The sequence below is a fragment of the Pongo abelii genome, chromosome 4 (genome assembly GCF_028885655.2).
Source record: "Pongo abelii isolate AG06213 chromosome 4, NHGRI_mPonAbe1-v2.0_pri, whole genome shotgun sequence".
Lineage (NCBI taxonomy): Eukaryota > Metazoa > Chordata > Mammalia > Primates > Hominidae > Pongo > Pongo abelii.
This window is the reverse complement of record NC_071989.2, coordinates 138,627,695-138,648,120: the sequence shown is the minus strand read 5'-3', so window position 1 is coordinate 138,648,120 and position 20,426 is coordinate 138,627,695. Positions and strand designations below refer to the sequence as shown.

Here is a 20,426-nt window from a genome sequence, read left to right as displayed (position 1 = left end):
TGAATTCTTAAAACTGAGAAACTAGAACTGTCAAACATTGCTGATAGAAGGACAAGTGGAAGCAGCTTGGCAGTTTCTTATAAAGTTAAATACACACTTATATAACTCATCAATCTCATTCCTAGGGATTTATCTAAGTGAAACAAAACTTACATTCACAGAAAAATCCATAAGTGGATGTTAATAAAGTTTTATTCATAATCACTATAAATGGGAAATAATCCTAATGTCCTTTGACTGGTAAATTAATGAACTAACTGTGGTGTATTCATATGACAGAATGCAACTCAACAATAAAATGATACAAACTACTGATACAAGAAACAACAAAGATGAATTTCAGATGCATTATGCAAAGAAAAAAGCCAGACTCAAAGGGCTAAATTCTGTACAATTCCATTTACATGCCATTCTAAAATAGGCAATCTATAGGAAGAGAAAATGATCAATAGTTGCCAGGACTTGTGGATTAGAGGAGGGTTTGGCTCCAAAGAAGCACCAACATTTTAATTTAATGGGCATCAGCACAGGCACAGATGGCATAGTTTCGATGTGATAGCACTTTAAGCAATAAGTAGCATTAGTTAAATATTCATCATTTGGCTCTATTACAGAATTATTAAATTGAAATTATCCATGCTATGTAACTGGCATGCTTTAGGCTGATCACTTTATATCTAGTGTTTTCTGTTTTTGTGTCGTATTTCAAAAGAGACATTAAAATACATAAAAACAGTTGCCCAGAAATGTTAAGTGTTTTAGAACTATTTCATGTTTGGGATATTTGCAATAGGTAAGTCACATTTTACCTTAAAAAAGAGAACAAGAAGAATAAGGCAAAACTGGCATGAAAAAGTACCAGTCTATACACTTGTTTCTTCAGGACGGAGAATTCAGACATTGTTGAAGTTACACAGATACACACTTGGGCGCTAAATAAAGACACAGCATTCTAACAATTGTAAGGACCATCACAAAAAGTGCTAACATAACCATACCTGAATACCTTTGGGCAAAAATTTGGTACCTGTATGTTAGAATGCTTTGAAAGAGATTTTTTTTTTATTGATGAGCAATTTAACTAGATAAGTCTGGGGGCTGTGTGTGGCCATGAACACTCATGAAGCCAATATTAAGCTATTGAACACTAATATTAAGATGGGAATTGTGCACGATGTTGGGGATAGGAACACATGTATCATTCCATCTCCACAACAGAAATTTTCTGAATCTAATATAGGAGAGAGACATGAATATAAACAATTATAATATACTAATGGTAACCACATATAGATTTATGTGCAGAGAGTACTGATATCACTGAGGAAGATGAAATTGACTGACACTCTCACACCTCTTGCCCCAAGGTAAGAGACTATTTCACAACAGAAAATATGTGAGCTAAATACATAGAGAGAGAAAGGAAATTTGCTAGATGAAGTTAGAGGTAAAGGGTAAAGTGATTGGTTTTTAAAGCAGAAAGAACAGCTTTTACACAGTGATTGGTAAGAAATAGGCATGTTCATAAACTACAAATGGTATACTATAGCTACCACATTGGAAATAAAAATTAATTTGCATACAGCTGGTAGCATATTTAGAGTTTGAATGCACATGTGCACATGGTAAATATTAAGGGATTTATTTCCAGATCCTCAATTCTCTAAATGTGTTTTCATTAAACTGATGTGTCTAGGAAAGTACCTTTCTTTAAGACCCCATTGTGGTTGGAGAATTGGGGTATCATGGCCTGTGTTGGAATATTCTAAATTCCAATCTATTATGTAGTTGAGCAAAAGGAATGATGACAATTTTCCTATAAAGACTTTGCTGCTTCTCTTTTTAAATTTTCTAAAAATGTATCACTTCTGAGGAAGAGAATTAGTAAGAAATATTGAAGACAGCAGAGCCTTATTTTCTCCTAGTGACAAACTCATGGCAAGGTTCTGTGCCTTGCCTATCTATTTAGAGTGAGATTTTCCAAGGCTTGTATTAAGCAGGGAGTAAATATCCAACCTCTAAGAAGCAGGCCCTCTGAATTGTCAGTAAAAGAAAATGCTTGGGGAGAACTCCCATACATCAGTGTCTTGCATGTTTTGCATAATATCAAGTATGAAAAAGTTAAAAATTCTAACTTTACTTCTGACAGATCCATACTACATTTTCAAATTTAAAAAACTTACAAAAGAGGCAAGTTAATGCTTGAAATGTTCTTGAAAATTTATTCAGACTCATTGAATAAACAGTATTATTCAAACTTACTGAGAAATTTATTGGCAGCTACAAATCCATTCTCATTTTTTCTTCAAATGAAAGTTTCCTGTTAATTGCTACTTGTCAAACACTTTCTGATTATTTACTCATTCAAATCAAATGCATATGACATAGTCGGTTAGCTTTATCTGAATGTTGTGGATTTTACTTTAAATACCAGATATATTAAGTCTTTAATAGGGTCTTGAAACCCTCATATACCAGTGGGCTAATAGCTTTCTTTCTTTGGCTGCTAATTTCAACAAATTTTTATTTTATTTATTTATTTATTTATTTATTTATTTATTTTATTTATTGAGACAGAGTCTCGCTCTGTCACCCAAGCTGGAGTGCAATGGTGTGATCTCGCCTCACTGCAACCTCTGCCTCCTGACTTCAAGCGATTCTCCTGCCTCAGCCTCCTGAGTAGCTGGGATTATAAGCACGTGTCATCATGCCCAGCTAATTTCTGTATTTTTAGTACAGACGGGGTTTTGCTACGTTGGCCAGGCTGGTCTTGAACCCCTGACTTCAGGTGATCCACCCTCCTCGGCCTCCCAAAGTGCTAGGATTACAGGCGTGAGCCACTGCACCTGGCCTAATTTCAACAAATTATACTAGATTTCATTTTGAAAATTAGAAAAATTTTCTGCATATAAATGTAGGACAAATGTATTCCCCAAATTTAATTGGAAACATAGTATCTTCAAGCTTAGAAAATCTTCTTTATTTATGGTTAATTCTTCCCTTTTGTCCATTGATATCATGTTCTAATTCTGTGAGAATATGTTTAGAAATATAATCTTTTTCAACCATGATATAGTATTTAAAAATCCAGCAATAGGTAATAATGCCTAAGTGTCCATATTGCTGGCTTATGTTTCATGCCTTTATAAGGCCCTACCAAATAACCTGGTTGTCCTCAACAAAACACTTGCAAACCAAATTCAAAAACACAACAAAAAGATCGTTCACCATGATTAATAGAGATTCATCCCAGAGACACAAGGTTGTTTCAACACATATGAATCAATAAACATCATGCATCATGTCAATAAAATCAAGAACAAAAATCATATGATCATTTTAATAGGTGTAAAAAAAAGCATTCATTTAAGCTCAACATTCCTTCATGATAAAAATTCTCAATCAGGTGGATAGAGAAGGAAAAAAGCTCAAAATGCTAAGGGCCATGTATAAAAAACTCAAAACTAATATACTGACTGGGAAAAAAACTAAAAGGCTATCTTCTAAGATCTGGAATAGGACACAATGCCCACTTTCACCACTCCTGATCAACTGGAAGTCCTAGCCAGATCAATTAGGGAAGAGAAAGTAATAATAGGCATCACTACTGGAAAGGCAGAGTCAATTTATACTTTTTTGCAGACAACATGATTTTATATTTAGAAAAAACTAAAGACTCCATCAAAAAAACCCTGCTATACCTGACATATGAATTCAGCTAAGTTACAGAATATAAATTCAACATACAAAAATCAGTAGCATTTCTATACACAAACAGCAAACCATCTTAAAAAGAAATTAAGGAAGCAATTTCATTTTATGATAGCTACCCCAAAATACCCAGGAATAAACTTAACCAAAGAAGTGAAAAATGTCTACAATGAAAATTATAAAACACTAATTAAGGAACTTGAAGAGGACACACACACGCACACAAATGAAAAGATATCCCATGTTCATGGGTTGGAAAAATTAATATTGTTAAGATGTTCATACTACCCAAAGCAGACTACAGATCCATGTAATCGCTATCAAAGTATTAATGACATTCTTCACAGAAATACAAAAAACAATTCTAAAATTCACATGGAATCACATAACCCCAAATAGCCAAAGCAGTATTGAACAAAAAGAACAAAGGTGGAAGCATATTACCTGATTTCAAATTATACTACAAACGTATAGTACAGTAATAGTAATCAATAGAGCATAGTACTGGCATAAAAACAAACAAATAGACCAATGGAACAGAACTGAGAACCCAGGAACAAGCCCACACATTTATAGCCAATTCATTTTCAACAAAGGTGCCAAGAACATAGACCGGGGAAAGGACAATCTCTTCAGTAACTGATGCTGGGAAAGCTGGATTTCCATATGCAGAAGAATAAAGCTAAATTTCTGTCTCTCACCATATATAAAAGTCAACTCAAAATGGGTTAAAGACTTAAGTGTAAGACCCAAAATTTTAAAAACTACTAGAAGAAAATTTAGGGAAAATGATTTATGACATTTGTCTAGACAAAGATTTTATGCCTAAGACTTTAAAAGCATAGGCAACAAAAAGAAAAAATAGACAAATGAGACTAATTAAATTATAAAGCTTCTGCACAGCAAAGACAACACTAAACAAAATGAAGAGATAACCTATAGAATGGAAGAAAAATTGGGCAAAGGATCTGAATAGACCTTCCTCAAAAGAAGACATACACATGGCCAAGTATATGAAATAATGCTCAACATCACTAATGGCAAGGGAAATCAAATCAAAACCACAGTGGGATATCATTTTATACCAGTTAAAATGTCTATTATCATAAAGATAAAAAAATTAAAGACACTAGTGAAGATTCCCAGAAAGTTGAACATTTGTACCCTACTCATGGGAATGTAAATTAGTGCAGACACTGTGGAAGATAATATGGAGGTTCCTCAAAAAACTAAAAACAGAACTATTGGCCGGGCACAGTGGCTCACACCAGTAATGCCAGCACTTTGGGAGGCTGAGTCAGGTGGATCATAAGGTCAGGAGTTCGAGACCAGCCTGGCCAATATGGTAAAACCCTGTCTCTACAAAAAATACAAAAATTAGCCGGGTGTGGTAGTGGGTGCCTGTAGTCCCAGCTACTCAAGAGGCTGAGGCCAGAGAATTGCTTGAACCCAGGAGGCAGAGGTTGCAGTGAGCCCAGATTATGCCACTGTACTCCAGCCTGGGCAACAGAGCAAGACTCCATCTCCAAAAAAAAAAAAAAAACTACCATATGGTCCAGCAATCCTACCACAGGGTGTATATCCAAAAAAATAAATAAAGGAAATCAGTATATTGAAGAGCTATCTCATGTTTACTACAGCACTATTTACAATACCCAAGATATGGAACCAACCCAAGTGTTCATTAATGGGTGAATTGATAAAGAAAATGTGGTATGTATATACAATGGAATATTATTCAGCCATAAAAAATAATGAAATCCTGTCATTTGCAACAACACAGATGGAAGTGGAGGACATCGTGTTAAGTCAAATAAGCCAGACACTGAAAGACAAATATCTCATGTTCTTGTGGTAGCTAAAGTGGATTCATGGAGGTAGAGAGTAGAATGGTGTTTCTCAGAGTAGAATGGTATTCTCAGCTGGGAATAATAGAGGGGAGGGAGAGATGAAATCAAATTGGTTAATAGGCACAAAAATATAGTTAGAAGGAATGAGTTCTAGTCACAGTAGGGTGACTATAGTTAACAAAAATTTATGGTATATTTCAAAGTAACTGGGAGAGAAGATTTGGAATGTTCCACAACACAGGAAATAATAAATGTTCGAGGTGATGAATATTCCAATTACTCTGATTTGGTCATTATATATTTTATGCAGGAATCAGAATGTCACATGTACCTCAGGAATATGATCAAGCTTTGTGCATCAAGTAAAAAATTTATTGATGAGAGAAATAAGAGAGGTAGGAAGCAAGTAAGAGCTGTGGGTTTGGGCATTTTTAAGAAGGAAAATGAACAATACCATCAACAACTACTGTGAGCAAAGTAAGAAAAGAACTGAACCATATCTACTGAATTTAGCAACAAGGTCACTGATGATTTTTAGTGCATTATATGGCTATGTTAAATAGCTGAGAAATTTAAAAATTATCTTGAAGCTAGGAAAGAATGATACTTTAGCTTTAGTACTCCCTTAAACAAAGAATTTAATTCAATATAAGCATTAAGAGGAATTTATTTTTGCATGAGACTTAAATTATTCTTTCTGTATATCTTCTGCAGCTCCTATAACAGAAAATTTTGCTTTAGCTCAAAGGAATCTAGCCAATTAATTTTCTTTTTCTATGAATATTTTTGTAGTAAACTATCATTAGAAGTCATAACTGTAGTCTTCTCTAATAATGGCTTATATTGAACTTACCCATTGCCCTTGACTAATTTTAATAGCAGCATTTCTGTGTGAAAAAATCACTAGATGTGTGCTTGGGTTTTAAGGAGATAGTAAAATTCCTTATTATTTTTAAACTTACTGATAAAAGAACTCTCATATTAATATATTATTTGAAAACCTAATCTCAAAGGAACTCAGGATTAGAACAAACAATAATATGATTGATTTTCCAATAATATGAAACTAAAAATATCCTAAATTTTATTGATTTTTAAAAGTATATTATTTACAGACAGACTTCAACAAAAACACAGAAAGCAGCCTGTTTCCTTTTTACCAGTTATTTGGTGTAAAAACATATATTACTTATCAACATTAGTGAATTTCTTTAATTTAAAAATAAAAAATAAGAACTTATCCAGTTTAAAAATAAAATAAATTGAAGAAATTCATTAAAATGTATTAAAATTTCTGAGCGTCTACATCTCGAGACAAACTATAAGCTGATGAAACACCTCAATTTCACTCAAGTCTGTCAAAGAAATTTATTTGGGATTTAATTGACAATTTAGAACAGAAGTTCCTGCCAAACCGGTAACTTTTTCTTGGGCTGCAATAGCAGTTTAACAAATACTTAACACTAACTGCTTTAGGTCAAGCTTGTGCTCTCCAGTTTGATGAAAATCTCCATCATGTCTACTGTCTCTGACCCAGGCAATCCACCCACCATCTCTTATTGTCTTTCACTCAGGCAATCCACTCATTTGCTGGCCTAACCCTGAAGGTTTTGAGTTTCCCATTCCTGGGAACAGAGTTTAGAACTCCGTTCTTGCTATACTGGATAAAAAGTAGGTCATAGCCAGGGAATTTTAACCTGTCTTTGATGAATGAAGAAATAGATTAATTAAAAACTCTTGTTTCTTATTTGCCATCCTGTGGTTATATATTACAGATTAATAATGATTTGACAAGAATGTAAGCTATGTGATGTCGATATATAATTTTTAACATAAATTATTAACAATTTTTTATTTGTTCGTCAAGCTTCCTACCTTCACCCCCATCCTAGCATGGAGATGTTTAGGGGACAGGCCCAGGGCCAGTGCAATACCAGCAAAACAGCTTGATGTCCACCCAGAGTTACTGAGTATTGAATAGGACTTCAGTAAGTGACATCTAGGGTAGAAATTGATCAGTTCTGTGTTAGTAAATTAAAAAAAAACTTTCAATTTTATAATAATTTAGATTTACAGAAAAATTATGAAGATAATATAGAGTGTTCCCATATATCTCAGAGTAGGTTTCCCCTATTAATAACATATTAGTTTGGTGCATTTGTCACAATTAATCAATATCAATACATTATTATTAATTAAAATTCATACTTTACCTGGATTTCCTTAATTTTTAGCGAATGTTCTCTTCATGCTCCAGGATTCCCATCTAGCATATCACTTTACATTCAGTGGTCATGACATCTTAGCTGCCTCTTGGTTGTGACAGTTTCTCAGAGTTTCCTTGTTTTTGATGATCTTGACAGTTAGGAGGAGTATTGCATAGGTATTTTGGAAAATGTCCCTCAGTTGGGATTTGTCTGAGCTTTTCTCATGAGTAGATTGGGGTTATTGGATTTGAGAGACCTCTCAAAGGGCCATTTTAAACACGTCATACCACATAATGAATACTATCAACATGACTTACCACTGTAAATGCTAGTCTTGATCACCTGGCTAAGGTAGTATTTGTCAGGTTTTTCTAAAGTTATTCTTTTTCTTCCTCTTAGTAGGCTTTCTTTGGAAGGAAAAAGCTCATAGTTAAGGAATAGGGGATTCTATTTCATCTTCTTCAGGTTCGAGTGACTACATAGTTTATTTGGAATTCTTCTGCACGTGAGATTTGTTTATTCTTTCCCATCTCAATTTATTTGTTTATATTAGTATGGATTTTTGAATATTCATTTTATAATCTGGGTTATAATACACTACCAATGAAATTCTTTATGTTATTGCTCAAATAGTTCCAGCTTTGGCGATTGAGAGCTCTTTTAGTTGGTGCCTGTGTCACTTTGACATTTTCCCCATCATTGGAAAGCGGGTTATTTTTATTTTATATTTAATTTTTTTAGAACTTCCTTATTTTTGGCATTACAAAATGCTCCAGGATTATTTTGTGTATTTTCTGCCCCAGGTAAATTTTAACAAATGACTCTCCAATGGGGGGAAGAAGCCTCAATTTTTGGAATTTGATGATTTCAGCACTGTAAATATTCCACCATGGGCAGTTTCAAGCCATCAATATGATGTCACTGAATGCAGAGTTGAGAAGAGATGTACAGTAGCTCAACAGTATAAAGTATTTCTACCACACTGAGAGAAAAGACACAAATAACCTCAAGACCATAGAAAATATAAAATGTGCTAAAATAATTACAGATTGTGTTTTCAGTATTTATTATATTTTATGTAATTAATTGTAAGTTTATAAAGTTTAAGTTTTAATAATGGCTATGTTTAAGAATCAGCTCATAAAATTCCTGAAAATTCAACAGTTGGCTCTTGCAAGCTAGCTGTGGAATACTCACGAACCAGCTCTTAGGCAAATAGGCAGAATTCACTGTAATTATGATGATCATTATGATAAAGGAGAAGAAAAATGAGGAAGGAGATAAATCAATTTGACACGTTTGTGTTATCAGAGACGTGCAAGCACTTTATATGCATTATTTTGTTAAATTTCAAAAATAAATCCATGGGACAAGTAGAAGTAAGGAAAGCTGAGGGACTCTAAAGCCAAAGTGTGAGTGCCATAAAGAGTAAAATAGGATAATCTTCACAAATAAGGTGTGTGTTTTCCTTTTTAAAAAACATTTCCTTTTATATTCTCTCCTTCTGTATCAAATTTATAATACATGAAAGCAGGGAAAATATTTTATGTCCATTTTAATATTTTTAAAATGAGTTGGCTCCACCTACATGCCTTTTTAAACTTAAGCAACAGAGGTACATGAAGTTGATTACTGACTTTCACAGATTATTAAGGGGAGAGATGGGAGAATAAAGAAAATATGCAAGCTGATACTAGAAAACAAATGTGATACAGTAATTATATTTAATGTAGTTCAATTTTAATTAGTTATAACCAATAGATCATAATAATAAATGCCATTAAGGACACTTTGTGAAATTAGAGCAGTCTTGCATAATTTAAAAATGTAAAATTTCATGAAACATTTTACTTTTAAAGCTTTGGCGAGGTTTACTGGAGCCAGTGTTTTGGACGGGGTTAATAACTGCCACATAACAAAAGAATAAACTAAAGATGGTGAAACCATCTGGAGTTTCTGTACTTTAAAAAAAAATAAGATGTTTCTGTAAGATTACTCCACATAAAATATTTTCTGAAAACAAACTCCCTCCTTAAGATGCTCATGCCCCATGTCAACTCTGCTAATTACACAAACAGTTATTTCTAAAGATAACCAAACAGTGAAGCCCTGAGCTGCAGATGTTGAAAAGCCAGTGGTTTATAAACCTGAGTAATGACAATGTTACCTCCAACAACAATGACGCTACCTATCCTGCTCAGGCCCCATGGTGGCTTACTCTGAAGATGGTCAAATAACTTCATTAAAAAGTAAGCAAAAGACACGAACAAATGTTTCTCAAAAGAAGACATACAAGTGGCAAACAAACATGAAAAATATTCAACATCACTAATCATCAGAGAAATGCAAATTAAAACCACAATAAGATACCATCTTCTATCACTCAACATGGCTATTAAGAAGTCAAAAATAACATATATTGGTGTGAATATGAAAAAAAGGTAGCGCTTATACATTGTTTGTGGGAGTGTAAATTAGTACAACGTCTATGGAAAACAGTATGGTGCTTCCTCAAAACACAAAAAATAGAATTGCCATTCAACCCAGCAATACCACTACTGGGTTGAAAGAAAGTAAAATGAATCGTTATATCAAAAAGACACTTGTACTTGCATATCCATTACAGCACTATTCATGCTAGCAAGATAATGGAATCAGCCTAAATGTTTATCAACAGAAGAATGGATAAAGAAATGTGGTATGTATACATCATGAAATACTATGCATCTGTATAAAAGAATGAAATCATGTTCTTTTCAGCAATATGGAAGCAGCTGGAGTCCATTATCCTAAGTGAAATAACTTAGAAACAGAAAATCAAATACTGAATGTTCTCACTTATAAACAGGACCTCAACACTGGTACAGATGGGCATAACGTTGGAAACAATAGACACTAGGACTCTAAAAGGGGGAAGAATGGAAGGTTTGAAAAATAACCTATTGGGTACAATGTTCACTGTTTGGGTGATAGGTACACTAGTAGCCCAAAACTCATCATTATACACATATATTCATGTAAAACATCTGCACACACACCCCCGAATCTAAAATAAGAATTTAAAAAATAGAAGAACATGATGAGATTTCATAACTCATAGTCCAAGATACCACTCCTGATTATGTACCTCAATGACTTGGAGAGATAATTTCTTATCTTCATTAATGGATTGTATAGTAAAATACTCATTAGATATTCTTTATGAAAACTAATGGATTTTTTATTATTTTAAATGTTATAATTAGGTTTTTTAATATCTGTGATAAGAAAATATTTATATTTAAATAAATGATCCTGTGGATAGTCTAATTTGAAGACATTAAGCCTGCATTGTCCCACAAGTGGCTATTTGGACCATGAAATGGGCTAGTGACATGCTGAAATGATAATATTTTCAATATATTGGGTTGGTTAAAATATATTATTAAAAAAAGAATTTCACCTGTTTCTTATTTTTAATGTGTTTTTAAATGTGTACTAATACATTTAAAATTACACGTCATGCCTTATATTTCCATTGCAGAGTGCTAAGTCATGTCCACTCAGACTGAGCCCAGAAAGAAGAGAGTTTTTCCATAGTAAGAACAAATAGAGAATGTTACCTCTCTGTCGTGGGTGTGTGACTAGAGAGTGTGATGCTTTCTCAACAGAGGGAAGGCACTTAGCTGATGGTTGAGAGAATGGACTTTGGAGTTAAAGGGGCTGGAGTTTGAATTTTGTGTCATCCAAGTAAGAGTTTTGGGGTCCTGGGCAATTTATTTAATGTCTCTAATTCTGCACCCTTCTCTCATGTGAAAAGATGAAGGTGATGTTATTTTTATCCTGGGAATGTTCTGCGGAATAAATAAAATAATAGCTATGTAACAGAACTCAGGCTGTTGCCTTGTTACACAGAAGGTACACCAATCCATGGTAGCTATATTTTTGATATTCTGCTTATTGTGATTATTGGCATGCATAACCAGACACTTAAAGGGATTAGATGGTAAGAATTGAGGATAAACACCTGGGATGATGGAAAATATAAAATGTACAGTGAACATGTTACTGGAAAACCAGGAACTGTTGTTCGGGATGCATGAAGGATATATATATACATATATATATATGTATATATATGTTTTTTTTTTTTTTTTTTGAGACAGAGTCTCACTCTGTTGCCCAGGCTGGAGTGCAGTGAAGTGATCATGGCTCACTGCAGCTTTGAATTCCTGGGCTCAACCAATCCTCCTGCCTCAGCTGACTGAGTAGCTAAAACCACAGGCATGCAGTGCCATGCCTGGCTTACTTTTTAGGTTTTTGTGAAGGTGGGGTTATGCTATGTTGTCCAGGCTGGCCTCGAACTCCTGGTCTCAAGTGATCTTCCCACCTCGGCCTTGCAAAATGCTGGGTGGCATGAGCCACAGTGCCCAGTCAACTGTTGTTTTATTTTTAATAGCAAATCTGATCCCTGAGAGCAGTCCAGTGTGAAGGAATGAGAAATGAACTCAAGTATTTTGAAGAAGTACTTTATAGACTAACAACTAAAGGAAGCCCAGGACCAGATGGATTCACAGCCGAATTCTACGAAAGGTACAAAGAGGAGCTTGGTACCATTCCTTCTGAAACTATTCCAAAAATAGAAAAAGAGAGACTCCTCCCTAGCTCATTTTATGAGGCAAGCATCATCCGGATACCAAAATCAGACAAAGACACAACACAACAACAACAACAAAAAAATTCAGGCCAATATCCCTGATGAACATCGATGCGAAAATACTCAATAAAATACTGGCAAACTGAATCCAGCAGCACATTAAAAAGCTTATCCACCACAATCAAGTCGTCTTCATCCCTGGGAGGCAAGCCTGGTTCAACATACGCAAATCAATAAACATAATCCATCACAATGCTGCATCAATAGATGCAGCAAAGGCCTTCGACAAAATTCAACACCCTTCATGCCAAAAACACTCAATAAACTAGGTATTGATGGAACGTATCTCAAAATAATAAGAGCTATTTATGACAAACCCACAGCCAATATCATACTGAATCGGTAAAAGCTGAAAGCATTCCCTTTGAAAACCAGCACAAGACAAGGATGCCCTCCCTTACCACTCCTATTCAACATAGTATTGGAAGTTCTGACCAGGGCAATCAGGCAAGAGAAAGAAACAAAGGGAATTCAAATAGGAAGAGAGGAAGTCAAATCGTCTCTGTTTGCAGATGATATGACTGCATATTTAGAACACCACATTGTCTCAGCCCAAAAACTCCTTAAGCTGATAAGCAACTTCAGCAAAGTCTCAAGATAGAAAATCAATGTGCAAAAATCACAAGCATTCCTATACACCAATAACAGACAAACAGAGAGCCAAATCATGAGTGAATTCCCATTCACAATTGCTACATACAACTTACAAGGGATGTGAAGGACTCCTTCAAGGAGAACTACAAACCACTGCTCAAGGAAATAAGAGAGGACACAAACAAATGGAAAAACATTCCATGCTCATGGATAGGAAAAATCAATATCGTGAAAATGGCCATACTGCCCAAAGTAATTTATAGATTCAACACTATTCCCATCAAGCTGCCATTGACTTTCTTCACAGAACTAGAAAAAACTACTTTAAATTTCATATGGAACCAAAACAGAGCCTCTATAGCCAAGACAATCCTAAGCAAAAAGAACAAAGCCAGAGGCATTGCTCTACCTGACTTCAAACTACACTACAAGGCTACAGAACCAAAGCAGCACGGTACTGGTACCAAAACAGATATATAGACCAATGGACCAGAACAGAGGCCTCAGAAATAATACCACATGTCTACAAACATCTGACATTTGAAAACCTGAAAATAACAAGAAATGGGGAAAGGATTTCCTACTTAATAAATGGCATTGGGAAAACTGGCAAGCCATATGCAGAAAACTGAAACTGGACCTCTTCTTTACACCTTATAAAAAATTAACTCAAGATGGATTAAATATTTAAATGTAAGACCTAAAACCGTAGAAACCTAGAATAAAACCTAGGCAATACCACTGAGGACATAGGCATGGGCAAAGACTTCATGACTAAAACACCAAAAGCAATGGAAACAAAAACCAAAATTGACAAATGGTATCTAATTAAACTAAAGATCTTCTGCACCATAAAAGAAACTATCATCAGAGTGAACAGGCAACCTACAAAATGGGAGAAAATTTTTGCAATCTATCCATCTGAAAAAGGGCTAATACCCAGAATCTACAGGAAATTCAAAGAAATTTACAAGAAAAAAAAAACACCATCAAAAAGTGGGTGAAGGATATGAACAGACACTTCTCAAAAGAAGACATTTGTGCAGCCAATAAACACATGGAAAAAAGCTCATCATCACTGGTCATTAGAGAAATGCAAATCAAAATCACAATGAGATACCATCTCATGCCAGTTAGAATGGTGATCAATAAAAAGTTAGGAAACAACAGATGCTGGAGATGATGTGGAGAAACACGAATGCTTTTACACTCTTGTTGGGAGTGTAAGTTAGTTCAACCATTGTGGAAGACGGTGAGGTAATTCCTCAAGGATGTAGAACTAGAAATACCATTTGACCCAGCAATCCCATTACTGGCTATATACCCAAAGGATTATAAATCATTCTACTATAAAGACACATGCACACATATGTTTATTGCAGCAGTATTCACAATAGCAAAGACTTTGAACCAACCCAAATGCCCATCAATGTCAGACTGGATAAAGAAAATGTGGCACATATACACCATGGAATACTATGCAGCTATACAAAAGAATGAGTTCATGTCCTTTGCAGGGACATGGGTGAAGCTGGAAACCATCATTCTCAGCAAACTAACACAGAAACAGAAAAACAAATACCACATGTTCTCACTCGTAAGTGGGAGTCAAACAATGAGAACATACGGGGGCAGGGATGGGAACATCACACACTGGGGCCTGTCAAGGGGTAGGGGGAAGAAGAGGGAAGCATTAGGAGAAATACCTAATGTAGATGATGGGTTGATGGGTACAGCAAACCACCATGGCACATGTATACCTATGTAACAAACCTGCACATTCTGCACATGTATCCCAGGACGTAAAGTATATTAAAAAGAATCCTTTAAAACTACAGTGTCGATAAAATTTAAGTTTTGTAAACTGTGGCCAACAAGAAAATAAAGATGGTCTCATTAAAAGTTAAGAGTTTCTTTCAACTTTAATCAACAATCTGAAGTTACTGAAGATTTAACAAAGCAAATATTACTTATTTTTATAATTTCAATGAGTAGGATAACTGAATAGATACTTTCCTGATTTTAATAGTAGGGCTAAATTGATTCTTATTTTAAAAATCCTTTATCATTTAACCAATTGGATGGGAAGAAATGTGGCATTCTACATATTTTATTCAGTGAGAGTTTTATAAAATTAGTGTATAAAACTCACTTTTTATATGAACAATCACATTCTAGTAAACTCAAAGTGTAAGTTAAAAGTAATAAAACAGATAGAAGCCTGTGAAACCATTTGCTCACAGAAAAGAGGTATAAATCTTAATATTTTAAAATTGATTTTTTGTTAAGAGAGTAGATCTTAATGTTCTCACCATACCCAACAACTAACAATGGGAGATGATATCAAAACATCATGTAGTACACCTTAAAATATACCATTTTGTCAATATGTATTTGATTCCATAAAACTGGAAAAATTTTTTAAATTAATTTTTTAAAATATTAGTTCCCTTTTAATGGTCATGGAAGTGTTATCTTTTCAGAATAGAATACGATTTTCTTGTAAACTGAAAAAAAGACATTTCACATTTTCTTGCAGACCACTAATATCACATTATAGCCAATTTTGCTTTCATGTGGCTAAGAGGTGAAAGGACAAAACAGATCTTGGAAATGCCAATAAGGGTTCGTCTGCTTCTAAAGTTGCAAGCAAGTAGTAATCAATTCTCTCCTGATGGAATGATGGAATGAAGATTAAAGTGTTTTAAACAAGTGTTTCTTTTTCTTTCTCTCTTTCTTTGTTGCTTCATTATTATTCTTATTGTTTTGGCTATGAAACATGTACTATCAACAAAATTTTAAAGACTTCAGAAAGATACAAATGCTGCAAAAAAATAAAGATGATTAATTTCAAATGAAGATGGACTAGATGGAAAAAGGGAATTTTCTCATGGCTACCCTGATTAGTGACTCCTAAAATTAAAAATTATTGAGAAATATACTTGATTGGATTCTGCATTAGTATTTCCTAAATGAGATGCAACTAGCACAATCCTTTTAAAGGAAATGTTTTAAGATATTGGATTTTTATCATTCTAGTTTTTCTTTTGAAACTGAGTCTAGCTCCATTGCCCAGGCTGGATCAGCGCGATCTCAGCTCATTGCAACCACCATCTCCTGGGTCCAAGCGATTCTGCCTCAGCCTCCTGGGTAGCTGGGACTACAGGCATGCACCATCATGCCCAGCTAATTTTTGTATTTTTATTAGAGACAAGGTTTCACCATGTTGGCCAGGCTGGCCTCGAAATCCTGACCTCATGTGATTCACCCACATTGGCCTCCCAAAGTGCTGGGATTACAGGTGTCAGCCACCATGCCTGGCCTAGCTCTAGTTGTTCAAAGAAATTTTAAAGTTCTTTAAGCTTAACACAAGCACTTGGATGTGGCAAGCACTCTCAATACTTTATATGTTATTTCATTTAATGTTCATACCACCTTAGGATGTAGGTGCTATTATTCTATCCAATTTTACAGTGAGAAATCTGGGAACTAAAGAAGTGAAGTGAGGGGCTCAGGGGCTACGGCTGGCCGATCTAGCCACTAACCCAGACAGGTTAACTCCAGAGCCCAATCTGAGCTCTCTGTAAACTTATTGTAAATTCAATTCACCTGGAGAAAATGTTAAAACTGCAGATTCCCAAGCCTCATGACCAAGAAAGTCAATTCAGGAGGTTTGGAAGGGGGTTTAGGAATGTGTCTTTTTAACAAGTATAATAAAGTTTCATTTTGTTTTGTTTTTTAATGTTTTCTTGACCCAGTTTTGAGGCCTTGACTAGAGGTAGGTCAGTTCCCCTTCTTGAGCAGGTATGTCTATACTCCAACAACTTCCTTTATGGGTGATCACAGTCTGGGCCACTCTACACCTGCCCTCATTGCCCCAGCTGTAGGTACCAGAAAACTAGAGACAATCCCTCTGCCCTGGAGCCTTGTGAAATCATTCAAATTAGCTGATCCACCCGGAGCCTGCAAAACCTAGTTAACCTCACCCCACTTGACATATGCAAGTTGCCCCCTATAGCTGCAGCTTGCTATTACCCTGTTCCTGGATGCAACTCTCTGTGGGCCCTGCCTGACAGCTTTCTCTGGTTTGGAATATCAATGTGTTCTGTCCTGCCATCAAAAGAATCTTTAAATCGGGAGCTGATCATAATCCCAGAAGACAATCCTGAAAGCCATAATCTCAATTGTTGAAATTCTGAAATATCAATATCCCAAAAATATAATTATAAAAATAATTTGAAAGGTATTTATTTACATTTTTAAAAAATATTTATTTGAGAAACATATGAAAGCATGACAGAACACTTCACAGGCCACTTTACATGATAAAATAGGTAAATAATAGCATATATTTTTGTAAACACTCAGGTATAGTAACAGTAGCACAGGCATAAAGTTATAAGCAGACAAACCATATTCATATTCATAAAGAAACAGGTGAAAAAGCAATAATGCATGCGCAATAAATGCATGTCATTATGGTTGGTAATTGTGTATAACCAGCTCAATAATGCAATTCTCTGAAATACGCTAAGAGACAACCCAAGTCTTTTCACAAGATGGATCTAAAACCATGATGGCCACCACCACATATGCAGCCACTCTAGAAGCTAAGAAATTTTATCTTTCACAAATGCACATGTACAAAAAAGACATCTCCTCATTTATTGAGGAAGTTTCTATGTTTTTATATATACACACAAGGCTTACACACAAAGTCAATGTTGTGACAATGCACTTTTGTGGAATCAAATTTCTGTCCAAGGTGGCAGAAAAAAAGTCTGTCCCAGCTCACAGAGACAAGTTCACCTTTTGTATTTGTTCTGTTCAGGTCCTTGGCCAGTTGGATGGTGCCTGACTATGCTGCAGGCAGATCTTTCCCACCTACTTTATTCAGACTCAATTACTAATCTCCTCTGCAAACTCTCTCAAAGACACACCCAAAATAATGCTTTACAGGTTTCCTAGGTGTTCCCTAATATTGTCAAATTGACACCTAGAATTAACTCCACAAGTCCACCCCTTGTCAATTTGGCATCCAGATGCATCTCTTTAAACCATACTTAATTTCCAAAATAAAGATGATAACAAGGTAATAGTTTTGCCTAATAAGATGCAACTTTACTGTATACAATCAAAAACACACTAATCCCTTCCCCAGAATTCAGCTTTAAGGATTTCAACATTTGGTATTTTAACCTTTTGGAATTGTGATTTTTGGAATTTTAGACATTAGGGATTTTGATCTTTCCGGGATTTCAACATTCAGGATTATGGACGGAATTGTCTCTTTTGGGATTTTGATCCAAACCACTTTAAATGTCATAAATCAATCTTAGAAACAATTAGTTCTGTGAGCAGGATGCATGGCCATGACTGCTGACTCTTGGATAGCTTCTTGGGGGTCTGCTCTTGTTTACTAAGTGGATCTAAACCACCTCTAGAGTGGCTCTGGCCAGAACCTGAGCTTTGGCTTTAGCTTTGTTGCCTATTGCTGTGTCTGCTGGCACAGCTTTGTTAGCGGTCTTTTCCAGGAGTGGCCACTTCTTCGGAGTTAATGTTTATTATTATTTGGGTCAGAACCCTGGTCTGATATACCTCCAATGTTAACCTATATCAACTCTTTAGACTCTAAATTCCTCAGTATTACCAATCTAATTCTTTTATTATGACATTTTAAGAGCTTAGACAAGGATATTTTAAACTATTACATTTATCAGTTTGTTCTAAATTTTTACTTGTTTTCTTTTCTTTTCTTTGTTTTTGAGAGGGAGTCTCACTCTGTCATCCAGGCTGGAGTGCAGTGGCACAATCTTGGTACACTGCAACCTCCACCTCTCGGGTTCAAGCAATTCTCCTGCCTCAGCCTCCCAAGTAGCTGGGATTATAGGATCATACCACCAACCACACCCAGCTAATTTTTTGTATTTTTAGTAGAGATGGGTTTTCATCATGTTGGCCAGGATGGTCTCGAACTCCTGGCCTCAAGTGATCTGCCCGCCTCGGCCTCCAAAATTGCTGGGATTACAGGCATGAGCCACTGTGCCTTGCCTCTTTTTACTTTTAAACATGTAATAATCTCACACGGTTCTTAAAGCAAAAACTGCACATAAAAGTATACAGCAAAAGGTATCCCTCTCAGCCTTGTTCTCCATCTGCTGGTTCCCACTCCTCTTCCTCACAATCACTGTCTTTGAAGTTTCTTACGCATCTTTGTAGGGTTTTTTCCTCCATATTAATTCAACTTAGAGATACTTGTATTTTAAAATCAGTAATAATATATCAATTCTAAGATAGTGATTATAAAATAAATAGAGAGGCCAGGTGTCGTGGCTCATGCTTGTAATCCCAACACTATTGGAGGCTGAGGTGGGAGCATCACTTGAGCCCAGGATTTCGGGACCAGCCAGGGCTAATGGTGAGACCCAAATGCTACCCAATAAATAAATAAATAACATGAAAATAAGCACATTTTGGCTGTCTGAGTATAAGTGAAGAAAATAAAATCTGTACAACAAGGATAGGACTTAGATAAACACTTTTCTTACTCCTGTTTCCACATGTAAAGAAATGGATGAAATGGGAAAAACACTGTTGGGTTTGTCCAGTGCCACTCAAGTTTCCTTTGAATAAAATGTCTAAATCATTGAAAATATTTCCAAATCAGCTAACTACTGAGTATCTGGCTCACAAAAAGTTGTCTGAGAAGAGGTGATGAAATAAGCATCTGAATTGAATTAATATCAGAATTAAAACTCAAAACGACAATCCTCAGAGAACTTTGACCAAAGACCCTCTACATATTAGGGTTCTAGGTTAGATTGAAACGAAATCCTAGTGAGAAAAGTAAGCACATATAGCCCATACTGGAGATAACCTTATGTCAAAGATGGGAGACTGGGGACTTTTGACAGACAGGTAAACTTTGACATTTCAGGATTTTTATGTTACTCTATATAAATGGAGCAATCATATCCACAGCCATCCCATCCTCAAAATGTAAAGTCAATTTAAGGTGACCGATCTTTATTGTTTTTTAAAAAATGCTTTTTGGTTTGTTTTTGCTTATTAAAGACACTTTATATGATACATAGTGGCCAATAAACATATGAAAAAATGCTCGTCATCACTAATCCTCAGAGAAATGAAAATTGAAACCACAGTGAGATACCATCTCACACCAGTCAGAATGGTGATTATTAAAAAGTTGAAAAATAACAGATGCTGGCAAGGCTGCAGAGAAAAGAGGATGCTTATACACTGTTGGTGGGAATGAAAATTAGTTCAGTCACTGTGGAAAGCAGTTGGAGATTTTTCAAGGAACTTAAAACAGAACTACCTTTCAGCTCAGCAATCCCATTGCTTTGT

General features: G+C 35.3%; 1 long non-coding RNA gene across 2 annotated transcripts in view; it reads right to left on the bottom strand.

The window, feature by feature from the left end:
* LOC129059530 (uncharacterized) overlaps positions 1 to 20,426 on the bottom strand; it is a 65,868-nt gene that overhangs the window by 44,374 nt on the left and 1,068 nt on the right. The window contains exon 1 of one of the 2 annotated variants that reach the window (XR_008525498.2): positions 7,437 to 10,022. The exons of the other annotated variant lie outside the window; for it this stretch is intronic. This is a non-coding gene — a long non-coding RNA (uncharacterized LOC129059530). Of the gene's footprint in view, positions 1 to 7,436; positions 10,023 to 20,426 lie in introns of those variants that run through there. 2 annotated transcript variants of the gene reach the window in all.